The following is a 21,890-nucleotide window of genomic DNA, read 5'->3' on the forward strand; positions in this document are numbered from 1 at the left end:
CTGGGCTACAGAGTGAGTTCCAGTACAGGCACCAAAACTGGACAGAGAAACCCTGTCTCGAAAAACCAAAAAAAAAAAAAAAAAAAAAAAAAGAGCTAGAAAAAAGGTTACTGTCACCAATTTTTTAAAAGCTAGTTAATAAACAGATTCATGTCATAAATCATGATGAGCAACAGATATACATGTGGCTGGCAATCAAATACATTTAGATTTTAGTGTCCTTAGTCATAAAGTGAAAAGAGAAAAGACCAAAGAAGAGAACTCAATCCTGGCAATAAGTCCTGGAATAGTGAAGAGCTAGCAATGACGGGGTGGGAGCATTAAATAAAAACTACCACACAACCCTGTAACATCCCAGACTTGTGACAGAAGGCCCCTAACCATGCTCTAAAGAGAGGCTGGTTTGATATCTGAGGTAACATGTAATCTGGGACATCACTGAACCTAAACACAGATTTACTGAACTCAAGGTAATAAGTACTTAATCACATTGAAATCATAACCACAGTGAAGACGTGTTTCCTGATAAGTGCCATTTCTAGAGACTTAGCTCAACGTTGTGGTCAAGACAGAACACACAGAAGTGACTGGGCTAAATTAAGATTATTCCTTGGCTTTCTTGTGTTTCAGACACCATCTAAGATATTATTCTATCCTAGTATTTGGTGTTACAGTCCACACTCAGCTTGATCTGTCCTATATCTAACTTTTTCTACATAGGAAATTAAATATTTTCTGCTATGACACTGTCTTGGTTAGGGTTTTATTGCTGTGATGAGACAACATGACCACAGCAACTCTTATAAAGGAAAACATTTATTTTGGGGCTGGCTTACAGTTCAGAGGTTTATCTATTATTGTCACAGCAGGAAGCATGGTGGCATGCAGGCAGACACAGTGCTGGAGAGCTAGCTCAGAGTTCTACATCTGGATCCACAGGCAGTAGGAAGAGAGAGTGAGCTACTAGGCCTGGCTTGAGCTCACTGACACGCTTCCTCCAACAAGGTCACCTCCAATAACGCCACTCCCTAGGAGTATATAGGGGTCATTTTCATTTAGACCACCACAGCTACACAATATATGTTGGTATGTATAGCCTTACATCCATCCTTCAGACCCTCTCCTTGAAGCACCAGACCTCCAATGGACATTTCTAACCCATCAGCAGTGCTCCCATCAGATTCCAGGTGTAGCACTAGCAAAAGCTCAGGCTCCTACTTGTCAAGGTCCCCGCAGCACTGGTGGAAACAAGTTTTGTGGACTCTGGTTTATAGACGTCTTTTCCTTGTTGCTCCTTCAACATTTCATTTTGTGACAAATTCCTAGAATTACATGTCCCCTTTAGATCAAAGCACCTCAAGCTGTTTTCTGGCTATATGTGAACTTATACTTGTGGAGATTAATTTTTGTCAACTTGACACAAATCTAGACATACCTGAGAAAAGAAAATCTCAACTAAGAAATTATCTTCATCAGACTGGCCTGTGTCTATAAGGCATTTTCTTAATTGCCCATTGACATAAGTCCACCACAAACAATGCTATCTAGGCAGATGTGTAAGAAAGACAGCTCAAAGGCCAGAGAAGGCAAATCAGTAAAACATGTTGCCCCAAAGTTTCTTTTTCAAGGTCCTGCCTTATAGTCAGACTTTCCTTTGGGCTGCCAGCTCATTCCCAAATAATGACACGAAGACTTCTTAGTAATTATAAAAGCTCGGCCGATAGCTTAGGCTTGTCCTAACTAGTTCTTATAACTTGAATTAACCCATTTCTATTAATCTATGTCCTGCCATGTGGCTCATGGCTGATACCTCTCCTCCTGCATGTCCTGCTGCTTCTGAGTCTCACTGGTATCCCTGGCATGCCTCAATTATCTCCCCTTCCTCTCTCTGCTTGGAAGTCCTGCCTATCTCTTCTGCCTAGCTATTGGCCATTTACCTTTTATTATACCAATCACAGCAATACATCTTCACAGTGTACAAATATCCCACAACATTTCCCCCCTTTTTGTATAAATAGAATGGGAAGGTTTTTAACTCTAACACAGTAAAACCATACACAATAAGAATAATTATCAAGTAAAAAATACATTCACAATGTCCAGTCCATTAGTACTGGCAAATTAAAAAAAAAAAATACTGCATTATCTATCCTATGTTGATGAGTACACAGTTTTATATTGAACATTTTCTATCATAACTTGTATTACCATCCTAAAAATATCTTTTTAGACCTAAAAACATCTTCTTAGATAAATAAGTTAAGCTTTTTATGTGTCTCAACCTTATAAACTTTACATCTCTTAAGTTTCTTTTCTGAATTTGGGACCAAGGGAAATTGTAACTATAACTATCTAGTCCTTAACCCCATCAAAGACCTGAGAAGGATATAATATTACCTGAGTAAACAGGAAGTATAGAGCAAACAACTTCCAAAACTATAGAAATGACAGAGACAGCTGGCTGCCTGGACAGTCACCCAAAGTTCCTCTGCAATGTTGACCTACAGACTAGAATATCTGACAGACTTTTCTGTGAAGCAGAAAATTTTTGAAGGACTGTCCTACCTTATCTTGGCAAAGTTTGGCAGTTCCCTTCTTTTGAGTCCTGTTTGTCCAATATGAACAGCATACTGTCAGCAGCTGAGTCAAGGGTGGTTTCTTGTCCCGTGGCTAACTTATTTTTTTTAATATGTTTTTTATTTTACATCTATGAGTCTCTGAATGTATGTAGATGTACATGTTCATGCCTGGTGCTCTTGGAGACCAGAAGAGGGCAACATGGGGGCTTGGAATTGAACCTGGGTCCTCTGGAAGAACCACCAGTGCTCTGAACCACTGGGCCATTTCTCCTAAGAACATATTTTCTTTTTCTGAGACAGGGTTTCTCCATGTAGTTTTGGTGCCTGTCCTGGATCTCACTCACTCTGTAGACCAGGCTAGCCTCGAACTCAGAGATCCACCTGGCTCTGCCTCCCAAGTGCTGGAATTAAAGGCGTGTACCACTGCTGCCTGGCCCCAGTGTCTAACTTTGCCACAATAAAAGCAAACTCCATATGGAGGTTCTCTGATGTCCATCATCTTTTTTTTTTTTTTTTTTTTTTTTTTTTAAGTAAATTGGTGCTGCCCAGAGCAGACAGTCTTACTGTCATGAAAAACCTTAGGTTATTAAAACATCTTGGCCAGGCGGTGGTAGAGACCAGGAAACAACAAAGACCAAACTTTGTCCTACAGAAATATATATATAGTCTAGAGTTGGGAAGTAGTGGAGAACACTTTTAATCCCAGTGCTCAGGAGGCAGAGGCAAAGACTCTGTGAGTTCAAGGCCAGCCTGGTCTACAGAGTTGGTTCCAAGACAGCCAGGACTACACATAGAAACCTTGTCTCAAAAATACAAAAAAGAAAAGAAAAATAAATAAACATGTAGTCTAGCAAGGGAAAAAATAATACACAAGATAAATAAGTAATATGAAATATTGGGAAAGGGTGAAATTTTAGTCATCTAAGATGATTTCTGGGAAAAGACCCCAAGGTAGCAAGGGATCTAATTACATTCACCTCTATAGGAAGAACATTCCAGCAGAAAGCAAAACACGTGCAAAAGCCCTAAGGAAGGAGTCCCCAAAGCAGGCTGGATATAGCAGACATCCTGTGGTGACATAGCTAACTGGGAAACGACAAAGTGAGGAGGGAAGCAGGTTCTGACTAGAGGAGCAACATGATGGAACTCACCTGTTCCTGCAGTCCTTCTGTATCAGCAACAGATGGTACTGGACAAGAGCAGAAGACAACAAACAGCCAAATAAGCTTGAATCACAGATGAAACCAAAGTGGTTAACAGTGAGGATGCTGAGCAAATTCTGATCCTTAGAAATTCAAGAGCTGGTCCCAGAATCTTCCTGGAATTCAAACAAGAGAAATTTCTATATGAGGCTAGAGAGATGGCTGAATAGGTAAGGATATGTGCTGTCAAACCTAGTAACCCGAGTTCAATCCTGGGACTCACGTGGAAGTACAAAGTCCACTCTGACTTCCATATGGGTACCATGGCATACATGTATACACATGCAAAAACATACACAATAAATAAGGAACTGGAGAGATGATCAGTGGTTAAAAGCATTTGCTGCTCTTGTAGAGGACCAAAATTTGGTTCTAACACACGTGCCTTGAATCTCAGCACGACTACAGAGGCAGAGGCAGGCAGGTCTCTATGAGTTTAAAGCCAGCCTGTTCTACATAGCACATTCCAGGCCAGTCAGAGCTTTAAAAAAGAAAAGAAAAAAAAAGTCATAGCTTGCCTCTGAATTGCTGTGATAAAACACTAACCAAAACCAACTTGGGGAAGGAAAAGAGTTTATTTCAACTTATAACTTTCCCATCACACCTCTATCACTGAGAAAGTCACACCAGAAACCTGGAGGTGGGAAGTGAAGCAAAGGTCATAGAAGACCAGTACTTACTGTCTTATTCTCTAAGCCCTGCTCAACTTGATTTTTTTATTTTACATTTATTTATTGGGGAAGGGGGCACATGCCAGGGCGTGCACTGGAAGGTCAAGACAAACTGTGACAACCAGTTTTCTTCTACATATGGGTCCTGGGAACAGAACTCAATCATCATGTTTAGTGACAAGCACCTTTACCTGCTAAACCATCTCCCTGGTGCCTCAGCTAGAACTTTTTATGCAATCCAGGACTACCTGCTCAGGGCTAGCACCAACAACTGAGAGCTAGACCTTCTTACATAAGTAATTAATCAAAAGTAAATGTCCTTCAGACTTGCCTACGGGCCAGTCTTATACATTTTCTCAGTTGAGTTTCCTTCTTTCCAGGTGACCAAAGCTATGTCAAGTTGACCAAAAATTAACCAGCACAGAAAGCATAAAGTTTTCCCCCCTGGCTGGTGAGATGGCTTGGCCTATATAAAGGCACTAACCTGAGTTTGAATCCCAAGACCTACATATTGTGGAAAGAAAGAACTGACTCCCATGGGCTGTTTTCTAACCTCCATACCCACCATATATAGGCCATGGCATTCATGTACTCACCTGCTCATACATATAAATAAAATAAAATAGCCGGGTGTGATGGTGCATTCCTTTAATCCCAGCACTTGGGAGGCAGAGGCAGGCAGATTTCTGTGAGTTCGAGGCCAGCCTGGTCTGCAAAGTGAGTTCCAGGACAGGCTCCAAAGCTACACAGAGAAACCCTGCCTCAAAAAAAGCAAAATTAAGTTTCTAGCAAAATATTAACACTATAAACTCTACCTAAAAACTGCATTGCCAAGATAATGTTTACATTTGAAATAAGTACCTTGAAAGTATAAACAGCAAAGTAGTATACTGTTAATAAAGGGCACTTCATCTCTTTTAAAACTTGCTACCTGCCGGTCTTCTCCAGTAACAGACAGGAATTAAATTTTTGGCTCTTTTCCTTCCATTCTACTTCAATCAACTTTGTTTTAAAAATTAATAAAAATATATTATGCCAGAAAAGGAAAATTCTTAAAGACACACAGAACATTAATCAAAACAGCCAATGACTACTATCTAAGCACTCCACATAACTCTCCCTCAGCAATTAGAGAGAAACAGAGGAGCTTTACAGATAACAAAGTTTAAAAGCTGGGGCCCGTTTATTAGACAGTGTAATTCTTACTGTGCTGCTATGTTCCCAGCCCCATGGTAACAGTTTACCCTCCTTCCTAATGTCAGGTAGCTGGCTCACTCCACTCCCAAGTAGTCACTGTGGACCCACACCACAATTCCAGGTCTAACTGCCCAGAGATGGCTCTGGCTGCTGCTACTTTCAAAGAGGGAGAACTGGTATGGACCTCACAAAAATTGACAATTACATTAACGAGGAGGCAGCACAAAAGTTCAAGGTTTAGTAAGTTATTTTAAAAGAAAATGTCAAAATACTTTCTTATTAAAAATGACTTTCTGCCAGGCTAGTGGTGGCACATGCCTTTAATCCCAGCATTCGGGAGGTAGAGGCAGACAGATCTCTGTGAGTTCGAGGCCAGCCTGGTCTACAGAGCAAGTTCTAGGACAGGCTCCAAAGCTACACAGAGAAACCCTGTCTCGAAAAACCAAAAAAACAAAACAAAAAAAAAGGCTTTCTCCATTAGAACCTGAGATGTTTTGCCTGGCACAGCTGTGTATACCTATAATCCTAGTACTTGGGAAGTGGGCACAGGAAGAGCAGGAGTTCTAAAGTCAGCTCTAAGTCAGCCCTGGTTACATAGCAAGTCTGAAGTCCAGTCTTGTCTCAAAACAATATAAAAACCTTCAAATATTTAAGCCTATTAGTAATTTCTACACTAACAATTCAATATCTGAGTGTCCTCAGACCAATTAACTCTCTAGGCTTTACTCTGACAATAAGTGTTTCTCAAAACAACACTCTACAAAGATGGTACCTACCATACCTCTGTCAACATCTTCCAGAGCAGATGCTGTTCCTTCCTGACAGCACTTCAATCATAATCTCTTGTGTGTCACAGCCTATCCTGGCACTGCAAACTTCTCAAGGGCAGAGAACTTACTCAACTTTGCACTCTTTAAACCTCCGGGACCAGTGCTTCACAACACAGCTACTTAGCATTTGTCACATGAATTTCTGTATTAGATCAAGGTACTAAATTCACAAGGTCTAGTCCTAGTGTACCCAGAGCAGCTGGTAGAAGAACTAGAGGAGTCATTAAAGAAGGGCCCCTGTAAATTCCTTAAGTAGCATCCAAAAGCAAATTGTCTGGCTCTTAGTCCTCTTGAAATACTATCCAAGACGCCTCTATGCTATCAAAGTACTGGGATTTTTCCTCCACTTGTTGTGTAAACATTGTAGAGTACAACTTGTCTGGTTGCCCTGTTGTTTATAAAGTCTTCCACAGTACAAAGAACTAGAGTAACCCTAAGCAGCTGCTGGTGGGGGTTAATCTCAACTGTCAACTTGATGAATCCTCAATCAACTGGAAAAACAAGCTTCTGAGCATATCCAGGGGTTATCTTGATTAGGCTAACTGAGGTGGGAGAACCTGCCCACTGAGTGACAACATTCCTGGGGTTCTGAACTGTATAAAAGGAGGGGAGCTGAGCACCAGCTCTCCTCAGGCTCTGCTTCCTGACAGTATGCAGTGTGACCAGTTCCTTCAACCTCCTGCTGCCATGACCTTCCCAAGACTGACCATACCTATAAACCATGAACCAAACAAACCACTTTCTCCTGAATGCTGTTTTTATCAGGGTGTTTGGTGACAACAGGAAAAGTAACCAGTACACTGTTGAGATCCACATTTCTTTTCCTCACAACACTTCTAGACATTCCATAAAACTGAAGTGTTGACCACAGCTGAGACTTCCTTTGTTACAAGTCCAACTTTGTCACATCCTTTTGTCTACCTTCATGAGTTCAAAACAAACTTGTTAGAACACAAAATCAATGTCAGAAAGGCGGCCATGGAAGAATGAAAACAGAACAAGAAGGACTCTCACAGGGAAAAACACTAATGCTCCTAGAATTACCTGTCCATAATAGCTATGGGCTAGCAATGTGCCACACTGGGGGAAAAAATAGAAATATACTACCAAGGATTACCAAATACTGCTGTAGTTTGAGTCTTTTGAAAATATTTTTCTTACTTTTAATTATGTGTAGGTGTGTATGTCTGCACGTGGGCATGTGAATGTGAATGCAGGCATCCACAGAGGTAAGAGGGGGTTGGCTGAATCTCCCAGAGCTGGAGTTACAGACCCTTGTGAGCCACCTGATATAGATGCTGGGAAGCAAACTTGGGTCCTCTGAAAGAGCAGCAAATGCTCTTAACTGCTGAGCCATCTCTCCAGGACCTGAAGTCCACCTCCACAAAGGCCCATGTAGTTGAAGACTTGGTCCCTAGCCTTTGGCATTTCTGGGAACTAGTGAAATGTTTAAGAGATGGAGCCTAGCCAGGTGGTGGTGGGTGCCTGGCCTTTAATCCCAGCACTCAGGAGGCAAAGGCAGGCGGATCTCTGAGTTCAAGGCCATCTCCAAAGCTACACAGAGAAACCCTGTCTCGAAAGGGAGGAGGGAGGGGGGAGAGGGGGAGAGGAAAGATGGGGAGGGAGAGGAGGAAACAGGGGGAAAGGGAGGGAGGGGGAGAGGGGGGAGAGGGAGAGAGGTGTGGTAGTTTTGTATTTCCCAAAATATTGTGCACCCTAATAAACTTATCTGGGGTCACAGAACAGAACAGCCACTAGACATAGAGGCCAGAAAATGGTGGCACACACACCTTTAATCCTAGCATTCTGGAGGCAGAGATCCATGCGAATCTCTGTGAATTCAAAGCCACACTGGAAACAGCCAGGCATGGTGACACACGCCTTTAATGCCAGGAAGTAATGGCAGAAAGCAGAAAGGTATATAAGGTGTGAAATCCAGGAACTAGAGCCAGTTAAGCTTTTAGGCTTTTAGCAGGGTTCAGCTGAGATCCATTCGGATGAGGACTGAGGCTTCCAGTCTGAAGAAACAGGATCAGGTGAGGAACTGGCGAAGTAAGGTTAGCTGTGGCTTGTGTTGTCTCTCTGATCTTCCAGCGTTCACCCCATAACTGGCACGGGTTTGTTTTTACTAATAAGACCTTTTAAGATTTGTGCTACAGAGAGGGGGAGGGGAGGAGGGAGGGAGGGAGGGAGGGAGATGGAGTCTAGTGGAAGGAAGTTAGGTCATTAGTGGTGGGATCTCTAAAGTGACTGTGGGAGCCAAGTCTTTGCTTCCTGGCTACCATGAGGTAAACCGCTTGTTCTGTCATAGCTTCCTACCTTTAGGTATTGCTGTCATAGCTTGTCCCCAAATCACAAAGCCAAGTTATCACAGACCAAAACCACAAGCCAAAATAAAGTTGTTCTCTTTTAAAATTGGTTATGTCAGGTATTTCTTAGTGACAGAAAGCTAGCAAGCACAGGGTTTTTCTTTTGAGATAGGGTCTCATGTATCTGAAGCTGGCCTGGCACTCAGTAAGTAGCCAAAAATGACTTTGGACTTCTGGTCCTCCTGCCTCCACCTCCCAAGTATTGGTATTATAGGTGTGTGCCACCAGGCTCCATTTATCTCGTTCTAGGTATCAAATCCAGGGCTTTAGGAATGCTAGGCAAGAACTCTATCATTAAGCTACATTCTAGCAACCCCCGCCCTCCCCCAAAAAAAACAACACTTTTTAGGAAAGCATTTTATTTTTGGATTTTTTTTTAATTGAAAAAAAAAACTTTATACAATATATTCTGATCACGGTTTCTCTCCCACACTCCAACCTCCATGCTCTTTCTCTCTTTAAAAAACAAACAAATCGCCGGGCGGTGGTGGCGCACGCCTTTAATCCCAGCACTCGGGAGGCAGAGCCAGGCGGATCTCTGTGAGTTCAAGGCCAGCCTGGGCTACCAAGTGAGCTCCAGGAAAGGCGCAAAGCTACGCAGAGAAACCCTGTCTTGAAAAAAAAACCAAAAAAAAAAAAAAAAAAAAAACAAACAAACAAATCAGAATTTTAAAAAGACAAATTCGGGGCTGGGCGGTGGTGGCGCACGCCTTTAATCCCAGCACTTGGGAGGCAGAGCCAGGCGGATCTCTGTGACTTCGTGAGTTTGAGGCCAGCCTGGTCTACAGAGCAAGATCCAGAAAAGGCACAAAGCTACACAGAGAAACCTGGTCTCGAAAAACCAAAAAAAAAAAAAAAAAAAAAAGCAGCCGTGCACATGCATACCCCCCTCAAATCACCCATAAACACACAGAACTGGAAGCCATGATATACAAGCAAAAAACCAGTAAGACAGAACACATAAGCAAGGCCGTATGTGAAAAAGTCTACCAATATCATTGAGTTCATTTTGTTTGGGCCATCAAATGCTGGGCCTGGGGCCTAACCTTAGTGTGGTTAATATATTCGGTGAGACTCCATTGGAGAAAACTAATTTTTTCCTTTGGATGTCAGTTGGAGATAGTGTCTTGATTAGCGATGGGAGCCCATGTCTATTTCTCTCTCCAGCACTGGGATCCATCTGACTTTGTACCTGTACAGGCCCTAAGCATGCAGCCAGTCTCTGAATTCTTATGTGCAATAGTCCTCTTGTGCCTCAAAGACCCTATTTCTTTGGAGTCATCCATCCTCTCTGGCTCTTACACCTTTCCGACTCCTCTTCCACATAGATCTGAGAGGAGAGGTTTGATGAAGACATCCCATTTAGGACTGGGTGTTCCAAAATCTCTAGATTTCTGAACATTGTCCAGCTGTAGGTCTCTGTGTTAGTCCCCATACACTGCAAGAGGAAAGCTTCTCTGATGATGGCTGGAAGAGGCACTTATCTATGGGTATAGCAGACTGGCACTAGGAGTCATTTTATTGCTATGTTTCTTTAGTAGAAAAATATTTGGTTTTCCCCTAGGCCCAAGACTTATCCAGTCTCAGGTTCTTGGCCCCCTGAGCAGTGTCAGCCATGGGTTCTATCTCAAAAAGTGGGCTTTAGTTCCAAACAGAGTAGCTGGTTACTTCACAATGTTTTTGCCACTACTGCACCAACATATCATGCAGGCAGGTCACTGCTGTAGATCGCAGGGTTTAGAGCTGGGCTAGTTACCTTTCTCCTCAGGTACTGTGCAGAGTATCTTCCAGTACTGTAAATAAGTAGTCATTAAGGGTGAAGGCTCTACTTATGCACCAGCTCAACTTCTCTGTGTTCAATGAGATATGTAAGTGTTATCTTCAGCAACAGACCTTACCATCAACTTGTAGAGAGCAACTGTCTTAGTTAGGGTTTCTGTTGCCACAAACACCATGACCAAAAAGCAAGTTGAGAAAAGAGTTTATTTGGCTTACACTTCCAGATCAAGTCCATCATTGGAAGAAGTCAGGCAGAGCAAGAACCTGGAGGCAGGAGCTGATGCTGAGCCCATACTGGCTTGCTTCCTATGACTTGCTCAACCCACCTTCTTACAGAACCCAGGACCAACAGCCCAGGGATGGTACCACCCACCATGGGCTGCCCCCAACCCCCTACTGATCACAATTGAGAAAATGCCTTATACTGGATCTCATGGAGGCACCTCCTCAACCGAGGCTCTTTCCTCTCTGATGACTCTAGCTCGTGTCAAGCTGACACACAAACTAGCCAGTAGAGCAACCAATAGCTTTAGCAATAACCTGAGATGTTTGGGGCTTCCATAGGGTCCCTTTGGCCAATGACTCAACTAGATGTAATCCATTCCTGATACTGGAGATTTTACTTGGTGGCAAAAGATGTCTAGTTGGGGCAGTGTCTTCCTTGTTATTTAGTGACTCCAATAAGATTTCTTTCATATATGTATATATTTTAAGTAGTACAGTAGTAGATTAGGAAAGCACTTTAATGGAAATAATACACAGAGATATATGAACATAAATTGAGGAATATTCTAAATTTCTTCCAATAAAGGATAATAATTACAAATTTTGACTGTTAAGGTATGTAATACTTGTTTTCTCCAAGCTAAACAGCCACCACCTTCATAAGATCAGCTGATCCTGCTTGCAAGTGCCAATCATGAGGGCCTGTGGACTGTTAATATCTCCTTCTGGAAGGAGAGGTGTGCAGCAGCACTGTAACCTCACCTGAACTGTTCCAACCTCTAGTTAGTTGTTCCTTCCAGCCTTTCGTGTGCAATTCTGCCCTAACCGCGGAAGATGGTGGAGGGGGGCACTCCTGCTCCTCCTCCTAGTAGCTCTTCACCCATGTTCTGTGAGTGGAGGTAATAAACTCATTGATCCCCACAAGGTGAATTCTGGTGGAATCCAACTTTGGTTTGTCACTGGGGCTTTATGAGGAAGCAGGTACTGTTTTGTTCTAGCTATGACCTTGAAGCACTGCCCCTAGTGAGGTAGCAGGTAACTGTTACACCTGCCTATGACCTTGAAGTACATGCCCTGGGGCGTGGCCACTCGGGACCCTTAAGACCTGGGATGCACATATGCGGCTCTCTCTTCACCACCTCGTGGTATTGGATGCTGAAATCTTGGACCAGGTAAATCAGTGTGGGACATAGCTCAGCTTTCCCGGACCCTACAATAACTCGCATGGTAGTGAGTTAACCCCCAAATAAATTCTTTTGCTCACTAAATAGACTCCATGGATTCCTTGCATTATCTCTCTCCTTCTCTAAACCTAAGCATGTTGCTAAAAGAAAAAATTAAGCAATTGTCTCATATCAGAAGAGCTGCCTGGTGTGGGACAGAAGAAAACCATAAAAAAAAGATTGTAGTCAAGATTCTATTTCTTTCTATGCTCATCCTCCCTTTTGAAAGATCCTTTCTCTATTCAGTATAAGTCCAAACTTTCTATTTTGATATTAATAATGTTCAAGTTTTCCACAATAAACCTTTCCAATAGCAATCTCTGAAGTCTACAGAAGGAAGATGGGGTCCCACAACAAGGATTCTACTCAATTCAGAATGATGTCATGGTAACCGTGTGAACATTACTCAATGATCAACCTGGGACTGAAAACTCTCCAGGACAGTTCCAAGATGAGATTCTAGCCAGAATCTCAGACAACCTTACCCATTACTCTGAGACCGGCTGCAGAATCTACAAACTAGTCCTGTTGAGACCTAACTAATTATCTGAGCTTGCTTGCTTGCTTGCTTGCTTGCTTTCTTTCTTTCTTTCTTTTTTTTTTTTTTTTTTTTTGGGGGGGGGGTTCGAGACAGGGTTTCTCTGTGTACCTTTGCGCCTTTCCTGGATCTCGCTCTGTAGACCAGGCTGGCCTCGAACTCACAAAGATCCGCCTGCCCCCCCGAGTGCTGGGATTAAAGGAGTGCGCCACCACCGCCCGGCCCTGAGCTCTCTTACAGGACCCTAGAGCTTTCTTACCATTGCTCCCTAAACAGCAGGAAGCAATTCTAAGAAAACAATACCCCTCTCCAAAGGTTTCAATTTTCTCTGGGTTATGGATAATGGTTATAGGGTTGGGGGTGGAACAATAAAAATTAGACCCAGTATTCTCCTTAAGAAAAATGGAAATGGATAGGTATAGGATATTCAGGTAGATTATTGTATATACTAGTAAACTAATTTAGTAAAATATCAGCCTTAGGTAATTTGCAGTTATGGATTCTTGTATATTGATACAAACAAACTATATTTGTTGTACTGTACATATATTTCTACTATTTGAAATATCTTGTATATTGATACAAATGTAAAATTATATTTGTCAAACTGTATGTATGTTCTACCTCTGTTTAAGATATTTTTTATACTAATACATATTTAGGATTGTTGTCATACTGCATATTGTACTATAAATTTCTGCCTCTAAGACATTTTGTGTATTGTCATAATTTTGAGGTCATTGTCCTTTTACTGTACATTTGTTTACAGACTATTTACCTTGTTTTTGTGAAAGCTTAGTCCTTAGGTTATTTAGGTAGATAAGACTTGCAGATTTATAGTCACCCATGCTTGTCATTTCTATAGTTATGTTAGTTAGGTTCTCCAGATTTACAGATACATAGGTCAGATGGACAGGTAATCTTCAAACACTTCATAGACCTAGAGGATATGGCATTTTAACTTAGAATTCTGTTGATGTGAGACATGATTGCTCCCGGCAGCACCAATCTGATCCCAAGAGAATGTTAGGCTTCTAAGACACTCCATATGGAAGTTTGTCTTCTTCCTGGTACATAATGGCCTGCTGAGCAAAGAACTGCCCTTGCCTTGACTGCTGACAGTACAAATGCTGTTCTTTTCTGTATGAGCGGGACACAAGGAAAAGCGACTACTGAACTCTGCCAAGACAGGGTAAGATGGTCTTTCAAAATTCCTGCTTCTGGGGGGCTGGAGAGATGGCTCAGTGGTTAAGAGCACTGACTGTTCTTCCAGAAGACCCAGGTTCAGTTCCCAGCACCCACATGGCAGCTCACAACTGTCTGTAACTCCAGGTCCAGGGGACCCTCAGACAGACAAACATACAGGCAAAACACCAATGCACATAAAATAAAAATAAATAATTTTAAAAAAAATTCCTGCTTCTGAAAATGATCTGTCAGATATTCTAGGCCTGTAGCCAAACTGGATGCCCCAATGATGTGGAGAAACTTTAGGTAACTGCCCACTTGTGATCCTCCTGCCTCCACCTCCTTCAGCAAATCCCACCAGTGTGTACCATCATAACCGGCTTTTTAATCCACAGAGACTATCTAATGAGCAAAGGAATTTATTTGGGGGTTAACTCACTACCATGGGAGATTTATTGTAGGGTCTGGGAAAGCTGAGCTATGTCCCACACTGATTTGCCTGATCCAAGATTTCAGCATCCAATACCACGAGCAGGCGAAGAGAGAGCTGAGTGCATGCATCCCAGGTCTTAAGGGTCCCAAGTGGCCACACCCCAGGCCATAGGCAAGTGTAACAATTACCTGCTACCTCACTAGGGGCAGTGCTTCAAGGTCAAAATGCTGTAAAGTTTAACCACAGAATATCTTAAGATTACAAATAAAAATTCTTTAAAAAGTCTATAATAGAACTGGAGTACCATGTTTGATATTCCTTACTAAGGACCCCAGATATAAACCAACTTTTGGGGCCAACAAGATGTCTCGGAAGGTTTAAAAAAAAAAAACTGACCCTTGCTATACAAGCCTGACCACCCAACTCTTCACCCTGGAAAGAATGCAGTGTCTTACACCTGCAATCCCAGCACTCCTGTGGCTAGACGAGAGACAGAGATAGAAGCTCATAGGCCAGCTAGCTTTCAGTACACAGCATGGCAGAAACAGCAATAAAGATGACAATGACAAGGTAGGAAAGAACCAACTCCTAAATGTTGTCCTGTGACTGCCATATACATGCAGTATATGTATGTGTGTATGTGCCCAAAACACATTTACACACTCCATACAAACACACATACAAACAAGTAATAGTAATTTTGAAGCCATCTTTTAAGAATGTGGCTATATTTCTGTCAATAAACAAAAGAATTTTTAAAAATTTAGAAGTCAGCCGGGCAGTGGTGGCGCACGCCTTTAATCCCAGCACTCGGGAGGCAGAGCTAGGCGGATCTCTGTGAGTTCGAGGCCAGCCTGGGCTACCAAGTGAGTTCCAGGAAAGGAGCAAAGCTACACAGAGAAACCCTGTCTCGAAAAAAAAAAAAAATTTAGAAGTCAATACGTTAACCAATGCTGTATAATGCTGTCCTCCAAGCATAACAGCTATTCCCATTTTCGTCAGGGCAGCTGTCATTACACGACACTTTGAAATTTGGGTCTTTTGAAGTTCCTAAGAAAGAATAAGAAGAATAACATTCTCACCTGAGATTCCAGGTATTCACTCTTTGTACTCCACCTGACCCCTAGTCACATGTAATTCTGCCCCAGTTCTAGGAGGTGCTACAGTATACAGAGATCTGAAGTTTAAAAAAGGGGGGACGGAGTATTCCATCCAAGCTAGGGTGAGACATTTCAGTGATGGGTCTCTCTGGAGATCACACCTATAAGCCTGATAAACTCACTAACTCACCAAACAAAGCTTAGTAGAATCCTTCCTTTAGTCTGCTGGTGGGAGCCTATCTGGGGTGAGTAGATGTTTGCTCACCAAACAGCCAATTAATACATACAAATTAACTAATTTTTTTAACAAGCAACACATACACAGGCCTTGGACTTTAACAGCATGGTTTAGCAACTTGGTAGTCTACTGGCATCTTCAGGGGCTTCTTTCTCCTAAGACTCAAAAGAAAAAGGAATGCCTGGTCAGAGTACTCTTTCTGTATTACAGCCATGAACCATGCAACAACATTCTGTCATTGATGGATTGTGTACACACACTGGTCCCATTAGATTCAATCTTCTACAGAAGCTATAGTTATCACACTATGTTCTTACTATGATTAAACCTCCTAATAACACATTTCTCAGAACACGTCCCTGCATGACAACCTTTGTGGCAAAACCTGAATTCAGTAATACAGACAGGTAAAGGTTTAGGAGTATGAAGAAGTCCCTTCTACCTCCTTGCTTATAACTACAGTAACTTTCAATTTTGTGCCATAGTGCTAAAAATATTCCACTCATTTTTAAAACATATTCCAGTTTGTATATGTTTAGTTCCATGATAACTAGTCTAAAAGACTCAAATTATCTAGTAAATCTAAAACTAAAATCCAGTTACATTTCATGTTAATATGAAATACTTATCTTTATGAGCAAATGTTTTTTTCCTTTGTAAGATAAGAATTATAAGATTACTCGAGTCCAAATTTCCTAAATTTGCCCCCAATCAATCCCATTCAGTAAAACACTAAAGGTCACTGCACATACACATGCACCTCAGAATTCACCTAAACTTCCTCACAGTCAAGGAAGATAGAAAAGGGAAAAACAAAAACAAAAACAAAGCCTACGCCTGTGAAGTCCTCTTCCACCCCTGTGGCTGTCTCCTTGTCTAAGGGATCAACAGGTTCTCCCCAGATGCAGGCCGCATCAGTGCTCTCCAGGAAGGGCACACACTTATTAACAATGGCGGGAGGCAAGTAGATCAATAGACTTGTTTCTGAAGTTGCAATCCTGCTCCTGCAAGGGACAGGCTCTCATCAGGCAACCCAGGGAAATGGAAAGTCTAGTTATTCCACCCTACTCCCACATAAAACCTGAGAACTGGTTGCTTTTTTTTTTAACTACTACCACAAAAACTAAAGCAAATGGCTGGTGCTAAAGTCCTGAAAATTTTCTCAAAAGCAAAGTACACTGCCAAACATCTAAAGATGCTCAGTTTTCTTGGGAAAAGAGATGATAATATAAATTAGTATGAATTTTCAGTATTCTTAGTTTTTATTATATTTAACATATGTGTATTTTGCCTGCATGTATGTCTGTGCACCATGTGCATGCATGTCTGGTGTCTACAGAGGCCAGATTAGGGTATCAGATCCCCAAAAACTAGAGTTACAGACAGTTGTGAGCCACCATGTGGGTTCTGGGAATCGAACCTGGGTACTCTGGGAAGAGCAGCCAGTGCTCTTAATCAGCCATCTCCCCAGCCCAAACTACTATAATTTTTTAAAGTGAAGTTGAGGAAAGAAACCTTGCTAACCTAAAACATTAATCAAAATAAGCGCTGATCATCAAGTGCAGTAGAACATGCTGTAATCCCAGAACTTGGAAGGATTAAAGGAGAATCATAAATTCACTGCCAGAGTGAGACTATTTGAAAGAAAGAGGGGAGAAGGAGAGAGTGAAGGAGGGAGGGAGGGAGGGAGGGAGGAATGGAGAGAGAGAAGAAGAAGGAAGGAAAACTGCAAGCAGCAAAACATGACAAAGTATTGGCTTTTCACTTTTAAAACTGAGACAAGTGTCCAAATTACTTGTTGTACACATACCTCCACTTAACATACTTCTATGTCCAGACTGTTCTCAGTACCAGAGAGGCCATGATGATTCAAAGTGTTGTAGAATTCTGCCTTTACCATCTTCACCACAGCAGCTGTGACTAACTGCCAAAGACCCTTAAGATTAAGTTGTTCCCTTCACAGAGAAAGGGGTGGGGAGGTTCATAGACCCTCACCTAAGATTCCAGCCACTTCTACCTACACCTAGCGCCCAGCTGTATGTAATTTTGCATAAATTGCACATAGTCTTGGCAAGTCATAGAGTATACAGAGCTTAGAACATGCAGCTATAAAGAAGTTATCATACTGGGATAAGACCTAGTGACACTGCTGTATGGAGTTACCTACAGATCTCATCCATACTCTATAAAAAAAAAAAAACAATGAAGAGTTCACCAAGCTAGACTTTGGTGGAATTGTTACTTCGGTTTGTCCTTGGTGCCTTATCTAGGGGGAGTGGAGGTTTGTTTTTAATCACTCCAGGAAAAGCTAATGCAACAAAGACAAACACAGTTCTTGCCTACATGGAGTTCCCAATAGTAAATAAAAGCAGCAATGTATTAGAGAAAATACTTCTATTTCTCCAACAAGGAACAATATGGAAAATATTCTTAAGTAGGTATATGAGTTTTAATATTTATTAAGTAGGGTTTAAATTCTTAAAATGAATTAAAATTAGCTAAAAACAAAAACATTTCATATAATAATAAGCATCACAAAGAAAAACAGTGGCAAGAATGGAGCACCTAGAATGAAGGTAAAGATGGTCAGGGATGAGTCCTGTGGTCACGCTCTCCCCAATTTAAAAAAAAAAAAAAAAAAAAAAGACTATGGCCTGATGGTGGTGTCACACGCCTTTAATCCCAGCTCTCAGGAGGCAGAGGCAGGAGGATCTGAGTTCAACGTCAGCCTGGTCTACAAAGTGAGTTCCAGGACTACACAGAGAAACCTTGTCTCTAAAAAAAAACAAAACCAAAACAATCGCCGGGCGGTGGTGGCGCACGCCTTTAATCCCAGCACTCGGGAGGCAGAGGCAGGCGGATCTCTGTGAGTTCGAGGCCAGCCTGGGCTACCAAGTGAGTTCCAGGAGAGGCGCAAAGCTACACAGAGAAACCCTATCTCGAAAAACCAAAAAAAAAAAAAAAAAAAAACAATCAAACAAAAATAGAATATACAGAATGTTGTATGAGCCCAGGGGAAAAGGTGATTAATACAGCCTCAAAGGGTCCAGAAAGGAAGCCCTGGCCTTACAAGGCAAGCAGGGACTTTGTTGATGGAACATTCCTCTAAGTGCTACCCTCAAACCATGGTGATATAAAAGAAAACTCAGATACTACTGAAAACTCTTCCTTTGAAGCATTTACACACAATTATTAAAGTGGAATGGGGGAAAGAGTTAATACATAAAACTTGAAATTGTGACTTTACAGGTATTAACACTTAGAACACAGTTTTGTCTAAAGAAAAAGAAACCAAAATCTAATAATATGGTAGGGTTTCTGTTTTGTTCTGTTTTTAAGACCGGGTTTTAAACTCTCAGACTGGTTTCAAACTCTCTAGGTAGCAGAGAATGACTGAATTTTTCATCCCCCTGCCTCCATCTTCCAAGTGCTGGAATTACCGGCACGCACCACCATGTCTGGTTTAGACAATGCTAGAGTTAACCCCTCAGCATGCTAAGCTAGCACTTTCATCTGCTGAGCTACAGGCCAGATGATCTCTTTTGTTTGTTTTTTCCATAACACTGAAAATATGACAATCTACATATCATTTCAACAAGTGGATCTATGTTCCTCTTCAGGAGTGCAAAGTGCATGCATGTGCTATATCCACTGTGATACATCATTTAAAAATTAGTTCTTTCAATTAATCTAATAATGTACCTCAAAATCTTTGTTTTTTAAGACAGGGTTTCTCTGTGCAGCTTTGTGCCTTTCCTAGAACTCACTCTGTAGCCCAGGCTGGCTTCGAACTCACAGAGCTCTGCCTGCCTCTGCCTCCTGAGTGCTGGGATTAAAGGTGTGCGCCAACTGTACCTCAAAATCTTAAACAAGAATAAATCAGGCCCCAAAATAGACAGAAATAATAAATTTCAGAAATGGAGACAAAAAAGGATGATACCCCTCCCAAACATCAGTAAAACAAGGTGTTGGTTCTTTGAAAAAAAATGAGGTAGATAAACCCTTAGGCAAAGGAAAGAGCAGACTCAATAAAGTATGAGGTGAAAAGGCAGACATGACAATGGATACCACTGAAATCCAGAAGACCAACAGGGAATATTTTGAAAAGGGAATTGCAATAAATTAGAAAATAAGAAAGACTAATTTCTAGACATGCATGACCTAACAAAACTAAACCAGGAGGATATAAAAAACTTAAAGATGTATAATGAGTAGTAATATTGAAGCAGTAATTAAGGAGAAAATAACATCAATGCTCCTCAAACTAGTCTATGCAACAAACAAGGAGGAGATGGCTAATCTTGGCTGTCAACTACACCTGGAATCAACTCAAACCCAAGCATCTAGACATGCCTGTGAGGAATTTTTCTTGACTGGATCCTTTGAGGTACGAAGATCCATCCTCAATCTGGGCCCCATCTTCTGGTGGAAGTCCACATAAAAGGAAATACAAGAGAGCTTTTGCTTTCTGCCTGCTTGCCTTACTCTCACTGGCAAATTCATCTATCCTCCTGCTGAGGCACTGATGATACAAAAATCCACTTCTTCCGGATTCCAACACAGAGTGAAGACCAGCTAAAACATCCAGTCTTGTGGACTGAAGAACTACCAGACTTTTGGCCTTCCTGTGAGAAAACAGCCATTGTTAGACTAGCTGGACCACAGAGTTCAAGCTATTCTAATAAATCCCATATATATGTGCACATGTGAGTATACATATGTGTGTGTGTGTGTGTGTGTGTGTGTGTGTGTGTGTGTGTAATTTGTTCTATCAGCCCTGTTCACCATACACAGGTAAGAATAACAGAACAAGGACAAAAACTGCACGGTCATCATAAGAGATGCAGAAAAGGCCCTTCACAAAATTCAACATCCTTTTATAACTCCAAAGAAACTAAGAACTGAAAAATTGTATCTCCACATAAAAAAGACTATAGTCAACTACCCACAGTCAACATGAATGAGGCAAAACTGAAAGTGTTCCCAGTCTAAAACAAGAAGGGGCCAACTCTCACCACTCCTATTCAGTACAATGCTTGAAATCTTGGCTCAAAGGCAGGTAAAAGAAGAAAACGAGATAAATTAAGGAAACAAGAATTATCCCTCTTTGCAGATGATATGATTCTATACGTCGAAGGCCTAAAGTCTCTACTATAAGACTCTCAAGGGCTGGCGAGATGGCTCAGAGGTTAAGAGCACCGACTGCTCTTCCAGAGGTCCTGAGTTCAATTCCCAGCACCCACATGGTGGCTCAAAACCATCTGTAATGAGATCTGGCACCCTCTTCTGTGTACATAATAAATAAGTAAATCTTTAAAAAAAAAGAAGAAGAAGAAGAAGACTCTCAGCTCTTATAAACACTTTTAGCAAAGCAGCACGATACAAAAATCAGTGGCTTTCTATACACTACTAATAATTTTGCTGAGAAAATTAAACAAACCTATTCACAATAGCTTTAAAAAAAAATGCCTTGAAATAAACCTAACCAAAAAGTGAAACATCTACAGTGAAAGCTTTTTTATTTTTTTATAATTTATTTTCATTTTATGTGCATTGGTGGTTTGCCTTGATGTATGTCTGTGTGAGGGAATCGGACCCCCTAGAATTCGAGTTACAGACAGTTGTGAGCTGCCATGTGGGTGCTGGGAATTGAACCCAGGTTCTCTGGAAGAACAACCAGTGCTTTTAACTGCTAAGCCTTCTCTCCAGCCCCCCATAAAATCTTTTTTAAAAGAAAAAAAACTGAATTCATTAAAAGATAGAAGAACCTCTCACATTCATGGATCAGGAGAATTGCTAAAATGGTCATACCACCAAAAGCAAGCTACAGATTCAATGTAATCAACATCCAGAGTCCAATAGCATTCTTCATAGAACTTAAAAACATCTTAAAATTCATATACAAGCCCAAAAGTCTCAGAAAAGCCAAAGTGATCCTGAACAAAAACAACAATGCTGGATGCATCACACTTCAAATACCCGACAGAGCCATTCTAACAAAAATAACATGGTACTGACACAAAACAGACACACAGACAAACAGGATAAACAGAAGACCCAGAAATAAACCATGCAACCATGGCCACCTGATTTAAGAGAGGTGCCGAAAAAAGCCTCTTTAACAAATGGTGCTGAGGAAGGTGCATTTCCACACACAGGAGATCTAAACTAGATCCCTCTCACCACCACCCCCAAAGAGTCAGCTCAAAATGGATCAAAAATTTTAATGTCACACCTGCAACTCTAAACTGCTATAGAAGAAAAGGGTGGAAAATACTTCAAACTGCAAACATAGGCAAGGACTTTCTGAATAGGGCT

General features: G+C 41.4%; 1 protein-coding gene across 4 annotated transcripts in view; it reads right to left on the bottom strand.

Moving 5' to 3' along the window:
• The window catches only part of Sfmbt1 (Scm like with four mbt domains 1), a 127,232-nt gene that overhangs the window by 88,547 nt on the left and 16,795 nt on the right, over positions 1 to 21,890 (bottom strand). For all 4 annotated transcript variants that reach the window (XM_028891298.2, XM_028891301.2, XM_028891297.2 and 1 more), the window contains exon 2: positions 3,731 to 3,897. The gene's annotated coding sequence lies outside the window, so the exon portion shown is untranslated. The remainder of the gene's footprint in view (positions 1 to 3,730; positions 3,898 to 21,890) is intronic.

Source organism: Peromyscus leucopus, chromosome 9 (genome assembly GCF_004664715.2).
Source record: "Peromyscus leucopus breed LL Stock chromosome 9, UCI_PerLeu_2.1, whole genome shotgun sequence".
NCBI classification, from domain to species: domain Eukaryota; kingdom Metazoa; phylum Chordata; class Mammalia; order Rodentia; family Cricetidae; genus Peromyscus; species Peromyscus leucopus.